Source organism: Piliocolobus tephrosceles, chromosome 7 (assembly GCF_002776525.5).
Source record: "Piliocolobus tephrosceles isolate RC106 chromosome 7, ASM277652v3, whole genome shotgun sequence".
NCBI classification, from domain to species: Eukaryota; Metazoa; Chordata; class Mammalia; order Primates; family Cercopithecidae; genus Piliocolobus; species Piliocolobus tephrosceles.
The window spans coordinates 43,892,733-43,900,514 of NC_045440.1; positions in this window are offsets into that span (position 1 = coordinate 43,892,733).

The following is a 7,782-nucleotide window of genomic DNA, read 5'->3' on the forward strand; positions in this document are numbered from 1 at the left end:
ACATAGACAAAACTTTCTTTATACTATGCAGTTTGGAAACTCCGTCATGGACAGATGCATGAAGGGACATTCGGGAGCATATTCAGGCCTATGGTGAAAAAGAAAACATCTTCAGATAAAGACTTGAGAGAAGATTTCTGAGAAACTGCTTTGTGATGTGTGCAGTCCACTCAGAGTGTTATATCTCTTTCTTCATAAGGCAGTGTTTGAACACTGTTCCTGTAAAACCGAAAAGGTGATATTTTGGAACACATTGAAGACTATGTCGAAAAGTGAAATATCCTCAAACAAAACCCAGAAAGAACCGTTCCAAGAAACTGTTCTCTGATCTGTGCATTCATTCACAGAGTTAAAGCTTACTCTACATTGCACAGTTTGGAACTCTGTCTTTGAGGAGTCTGCGAAGGGATATTAAGTGGTGCCGAGAGGCCTGTGGTGAGTAACGAAATGACTTAAGTTGAAAACTGGACAGAAGTTTTCTAAGCAACTGCTTTGTAATGAGTGTATTCATTTCACAGAGTTAAATAATTTTTTGGATTGAGAAGTTTGAAATCACTGCTTGTGTGGAAACTGAGGAAGGATATTTGGGAACGATCTTCAGAATATGGAGAAAGAAATATCCTCAAATAAAAGCCAGAAGGAAGCTTTCTGTGAAACAGCTATTTGTCGTGTGAATTCCTCTCACTCAATTAAGCTTCTCTTTTTATTGAGCAGTTTTCTAACATTGTTGATGTTTAGCATACGAAGGGATATACGGGACCACTTTGAGGCTTATGGTGAAAAGGAAAATCTGTTCAGATAGAAACTGGAGAGAAGCTTTCCGAGGAACTGCTTTGTGACGTGTGCATTCCACTCACAGTGTTATACCTCTCTTCTCATACAGCATCAGGGAAACACTTTCTGTGATACTGTTCTGTGATATGTATATTAATCTCACATAAAAAGAGCTTTCTCTCCATTACGCACCTTGGAAACTCTATCATGGGTGAATTCACAAAGGGATACTTGAGAGCACATTCAGGACACTGTTGAAAAAGGAAATATCTTCAGATAAAAACTGGAAAGAATATTTCTGTGAATCTGCTTTTTGCTATGTTTATTCATCTCATATAGATAAACTTTCTTTATATTACACAGTTTGGAAACTGTCATGGATGGATCTGTGACAAGATATTCAAAAATGCATTCAGGCCTATGGTAAAAAAGAAAATATCTTTAAATAAAAACTGGAGAGAAGCTTTCTGAGAAACTGCTTTGTGATGTGTGCATTCCACTCAGGGAGTTATAGTTCTTTTCTCATAAGGCAGTATTTGACACTGTTCTTCTAAAATAAAAAAGTGATATTTCTGAGCACATTGAAGACTATAGCGAAAAGTGATATATCCTCAAATAAAACTCAGGAAGATGCATTCCAAGAAGCTGCTCTCAGATATGTGCATTCATTTCACTGAGGTAAAGCTTACTCTACATTGCCCAGTTTGGAAATTCTGTCTTTCAGAAATCTGCGAAGGGATATTTAGTGGCGCCCCAAGGCCTGTGGTGAGCAAGGAAATGTCTTCCGATGAAAACTGGAGAGAAATTTTCTGAGCCACTGCTTTGTGATGTATGTATTCATCTCATAGAGTTAAATCATTCTTTGGATTGAGCAGTTTGAAATCACTGTTTCTGTGGAATCTGAGGAAGGACATTTGGTAACGGTCTTTACATTATTGAGAAATACTCAGTTTAATGTCAGAAGGAAGCATTCTGTGAAACTGCTCTGTGTCGTGTGAATTCCTCTCGCTCAGTTAGCTTCTCTTTTCATTGAGCAGTTTTCTAACATTGTTCATGATTAGCATACAAAAGGATACACGGGAGGACTTTCAGGCTCACGGTGAAAAAGAAAATATGTTCAGATAGAAACTGGAGAGAAGCTTTCCAAGGAACTGCTTTGCGACGTGTGAATTCCACTCACAGTGCTATACCCCTCTTCTCATACAGCAAGTGGGAAACCCTTTCTGTGATATTGTTCTGTGAGAGGTACATTCATCTCACATAGATAAAGCTTTCTTTACATTACGCAGCTTGGAAACTCTACTTTGGACGGATTCGCGAGTGGATATTCGGGAGCACATTCAGGACTAGGTGGAAAAAGGAAATATCTTCAGGTAAAAATTGCAAAGAAGCTATCTGTGAATCTGTTTTTTGCTGTGTTTATTCATCTCACATAAATAAAGCTTTCTTTACACTACCCAGCTTGGAAACTCTGTCATCTGTGGATCCACAAAGGGACATTCCGGAGCACATTCAGGCCTATGGAGAAAAAGGAAATATCTTACGATAAAATTGGAGAGAAGCTTTCTGAGAAACTGCTTTGTGTTGTGTGCATTCCACTCAGGGAGTTATACCTCTTTTCTCATAAGGCAGTTTTTGAACACTGTTAATGTAAAACCGAAAACGTGATATTTCAGATCACATTGAAGACTATGGCGAAAACTGAACTACCCTCAAATAAATCCCCCAGAAAGAATCGTTCCAAGAAACTGTTCTCTGATATGTGCACTCATTTCACAGAGTTAAAGCTTACTCTACGTTGCCCAGATTGGAAACTCTGTCTTTGAGGAATCTGCCAAGGGATATTAAGTGGGGCCCGGAGGCCTGTGGTGAGCAAGGAAATGTCTTCGGTTGAAAACGGGAGAGAAACTTTCTGAGCCACTGCTTTGAGATGTGTGTATTCATCTCATAGAGTTAAAGCATTCTTTGGATTGAGCAGTTTGAAATCACTGTTTCTGTGGACCCTGAGAAAGGACATTTGGGAACGCTATTTAGAATATGCTGAAAAACGAATACCCTCAGATAAAAACCAGAAGGAATCTTTCTCTGAAACTGCTTTGTGATAGATACATTTATTCATCTCACATAGATAAAACTTTCTTTATATTACGCAGTTTGAAATCTCCGTCATGGATGGATCCGTGAAGGGATATTCTGGAGCACATTCAGGCCTATGGTGAAAAAGGGAATATCTTTAGATAAAACCTGGAGAGAAGTTTTCTGAGATACTGCTTTGTGATGTGTGCATTCCACTCAGGGATTTATACTTATTTTCTCATAAGGCAGTGTTTGATCACTGTTTCTGTAAAAGCGAAAAAGTGATATTTCTGAGCACAGTGAAGACTATAGCGAAACTTGAATTATCCTCAAATAAACGCCAGAAAGAAGCATTCCAAGAAACTGCTCTCTGATATATGCATTAATTTTGCAGACGTAAAGCTTACTCTACATTGCCCAGTTTGGAATGTCTGTCTTTGAGGAATCTGCAAAAGGATATTAAATGGCGCTGGGTGAGTTGTGGTAAGCAAGGAAATGTCCTCTGATGAAAACTGGAGAGAAGCTTTCTGAGCAACTGCTTTGTGATGTGTGTATTCATCTCATAGAGTTAAATCATTCTTTGGGTTGAGCAGTTTGAAATCACTGTTTCTGTGGAATCTGTGGAAGGATATTTGGTAATGGTGTTTAGATTATGGAGATATACTCAGATAACATCCAGAAGGAAGCTTTCTGTGAAACTGCTCTGTGTCATGTGAATTCCACATGCTCAGTTCAGATTCTCTTTTCACTGAGCAGTATTCTAACATGGTTTTTGTTTAGTCTGTGAAGGGATATTCGGGAGCACTTTGAGGCTTATGGTGAAAACGGAAATATCTTCAGATAGCAAATGGAGAGAAGCTTTCCGAGGAACTGCTTTGTGACGTGTGCATTCTAATCACAGAGTTATACCTTTCTTCTCATAGAGGATTGGGGAATCCGTTTTGGAGGAAAAGCTACCAAGGAACATTCGGGAGTATATGGACAGCTTTGAGGAATCTGCGAAGGGATATTAAGTGGCGTCCCGAAACCTGTGGTGAGAAAGGAAACGCCTTCCGATGAAAACTAGAGATAAGCTTTTTGAGCAACTTCTTTGTGATGTGTGTGTTCATCTCATAGAGTTAAACCATTCCTTGGATTGAGCAGTTTGAAATCAATTTTTCTGTGGAATCTGAGGAATCATCTTTGGGAATGCTCAATAGGATATGGAGAAAGAAATATCCTCAGATAAAAGCCAGAAGGAAGCTTTCTGTGAAACCGCAATGTGTCGTGTGAGTTACTCTCACTCCGTTTAGCTACCCTTTTCATTTGGCAGTTTTCTAACACTATTTATGTTTAGTGTAGGAGAGCTTTGAGGCTTACAGTGAAAAAGGAAATAGATTTTGATAGAAACTGGAGAGAAGTTTTCGAAGAAACTGCTTTGTGACATGTGCATTCCACTCACAGTGTTATACATCTCTTCTCATACATCATCAAGGAAACCCTTTTGGAGAAAAAGTTACCAAGGGATACTAGGGAGCATATTGATGCATATTGTGAGAAGGAAATACCTCAGACAGAAACTGGAAAGATGCTTTCTGTGAAACTGCTCTGTGCTCTGTGTATTCATCTCACATAGATAAAGCTTTCTTTACATTACACAGTTTGGAAACTCCATCATGCATGGAAATGCGAAGGGATATTGGGGAGCACATTCAGGCCTATGGTGAAGAAGGAAATATCTTCAGATAAAAACTGGAGAGAAGGTTTCTGAGAACCTGCTTACTGATGTGTGCATTCTCCTCAGGGAATTATACCTCTTTCCCATTAGGCAGTGTATGAACACCGTTCTTATACAACTGAAAAGTGATATTTCGTAGCGCATTGAAGACTATTGAAGGGGCGCCCGGAGGCCTGTGGTGAGCAAGAAAATGTCTTCCAATGAAAACTGGAGAGAAATTTTCTGAGAAACTTCTTAGTGATGTGTGTATTCATCTCATAGAGTTAAATCATTCTATGGATTGAGCAGTTTGAAATCACTGCACTGTGGAACCTGAGAAAGGACATTTGAGAAAGCTCTTTAGAATATGCTGAAACAGAAATACCCTCAGATAAAAACCAGAAGGAAGCTTTTGTTGAAACTGCTCTGTGTCATGTGAATTTCACTTGCACAGTTCAACTTCTCTTTTCATTGAACAGTGTTCTAACACTGTTTTTCTTTAGTCTGAGAAGGGATGTTCCAGAGCATTTTGAGGCATATGTGAAAACAGAAATATCTTTAGATAGAAAATGGAGAGAAGCTTTCTGTAGAGCTGCTTTGTGATGTTTGCATTCCACTCACAGAGTTATACCTTTCTTCTCATAGAGGAATGGGGAATTCCTTTGGAGAAAAGGCTACCAAGGGACCTTTGGGAGTATATGGACCGCTATAGTGAAAGAGGAAATATCCTCAGACAAAAACTGGAAAGAAGCTTTCTGTGAAAATTCTTTGTGATAGATATGTTTATTCATCTCAGATAAATAAAACGTTCTTTATATTAAACAGTTTGGAAACTCCGTCATGGATGGATCCATGAAGGGACATTCGAGAGCACATTCAAGTTTATGGTAAAAAGGAAATATCTTAGGATAAAAACTGGAAAGAAGCTTTCTGTGAATCTGCTTTTCGCTATGTTTATTGTTCTCATGTAGATAAAGCTTTCTTTACATTATGCAGCTGGGAAACTCTGTCATGAATGGATCCGTGAAGGGACATTCGGGTGCGCATTCAGAAATGTGGTGAAAAAGTAAATATCTCCAGATAAAAACTGGAAAGAAGCTTTCTGTGAATCTTATTTTTGTGATGTTTATTCATCTCACATAGATAAAGTTTTCTTTACAATACACAGTTTGGATACTCCGTCACGAACGGATCCACGAAGGGAAATTCGGGAGCACATTCAGGTCTACGGTGAAAAAGGAGATATCTTCAGGTAAATACTGGATAGAAGTTTTCTGAGAAACTGCGTAGTGATGTGTGCATTCCCCTCAGGGAGTTATAGCTCTTTTCCATAAGGCAGTGTATGAACACCGTTTTTGTACAACCGAAAAAATGTTATTTCAGAGTGCATTGAAGACTATTGTGAAAAGTGAAATATCCTAAAATAAAACCCAGAAAGAAGCGTTCCAAGAAACTGCTCTGTGATATGTGCATTCATTTCACAGAGTTAAAGCTTACTCTATATTGCCCAGTTTGGAAACTCTGTCTTTGAGGAATCTGCAAAGCAATATTAAGTGGCGCCCGGAGGTCTGTGGTGAGCAAGGAAATGTCTTCCGTTGAAAACTGGAGAGAAGCTTTCTGGAAACTGCTTTGTGATGTGTGTATTCATCTCATAGAGTTAAATCATTCTTTGGATTGAGTAGTTTGAAATCACTGTTTCTCTGGAATCTGAGGAAGGACATTAGAGAATGCTCTTTAGAATATGCAGAAAGAAATATCCTAAGATAAATCCAGGAGGAAGCTTTCTGTGAAACTATCTATGGTGTGAATTCCTCTTGCTCAGTTAAGCTTCTCTTTTCATTGAGCAGTTTTCTATCACTGTTTATGCTTAGCATGTGAAGGTACATTCGGGAGCGCTTTGAGGCTTACAGTGAAAAAGGAAATATGTTCAGATAGAAACTGGAGATGCTTTCCAAGGAACTGCTTTGTGACATGTGCATTCCACTCACACTGTTATACCTCTCTTCTCATAGAGGATTGGGGAATTCCTTTTGGAGAAAAAGCTACCAAGGGATATTAGGGAGTATGTGGATCGCAGTGGAGAAAAAGGAAATATCCTCACATAAAAAATGGAAAGAAGTTTCTGTGAAACTGCTTTGTGATAGATATGTCTGTTCATCTCACATAGATAAAACTTTCTTTATATTATGCAGTTTGGAAACTCTGTCATGCACAGATCTGCGAAGGGACACTAGGGGGCACATTCAGGCCTATGTTGAAAATGGAAATATCTTCAGATAAAAGCTGGAGAGAAGATTTCTGAGCAACTGCTTTGTCATGTGTGCATTCAACTCAGGGAGTTATACCTCTTTCTCACAGGGCAGTGTTATAACACCGCTCCAGTAAAACTGAAAAAGTGATATTTCAGAGCGCATTTAAGACTATGGTGAAAAGTGAAATATACTCAAATAAAACCCGGAAAGAAGGGTTACAAGAAACTTCTCTCTGATATGTGCATTCATTTCACAGAGATAAAGCTTACTCTACATTGCTCAGTTTGGAAACTCTGTCTTTGAGGAATCTGCGAAGGGATATTAAGTGGCTCCTGGAGGCCTGTGGTGAGCAAGGAAATGACTTCTAAGGAAAACTGCCGAGAAGCTTTCTGAGCAACCGCTTTGTGATGCGTGTACTCATCTCATAGAGGTAAACCATTCTTTGTATAGAGCAGGTTGAAATCACTGTCTCTGTGGAATCTGAGGAAGGACATTTCCCAATGCTCTTTAGAATATGGGGAAGGAAGTATCCTCAGATGAAAGCGAAAAGGAAGCTTTCTGTGAAACTGCTTTCTGTCATGTGAATTCCTCTCGCTCAGTTAAGCTTCTCTTTTCATTGAGCAGTTTTCTAACATTATTTATGTTTAGCATGTGAAGGGATATCGGAAACCCTTTGAGTCTTATGGTGAAAAAGGAAATATGTTCAGATAGAAACTGGAGAGTAGCTTTCCGAAGAACTGCTTTGTGAAGTGTGCATGCCACTCAAAGAGTTACACCTCTCTTCTCATACAGCATCAGGGAAACCCTTTTGGAGAAAAAGGTACCAAGGGATATAGTTTTCTTAATATTATGCAGCTCAGAAACTCTGTCATGGACGGATCCATGAAGGGACATTCGGAAGCACATTCAGGCCTATAAAGAAAAAGGAAATATCTTCAGATACAAACTGGAAAGACATTTCTTTTTTTTTTTTTTTTCTTTTTT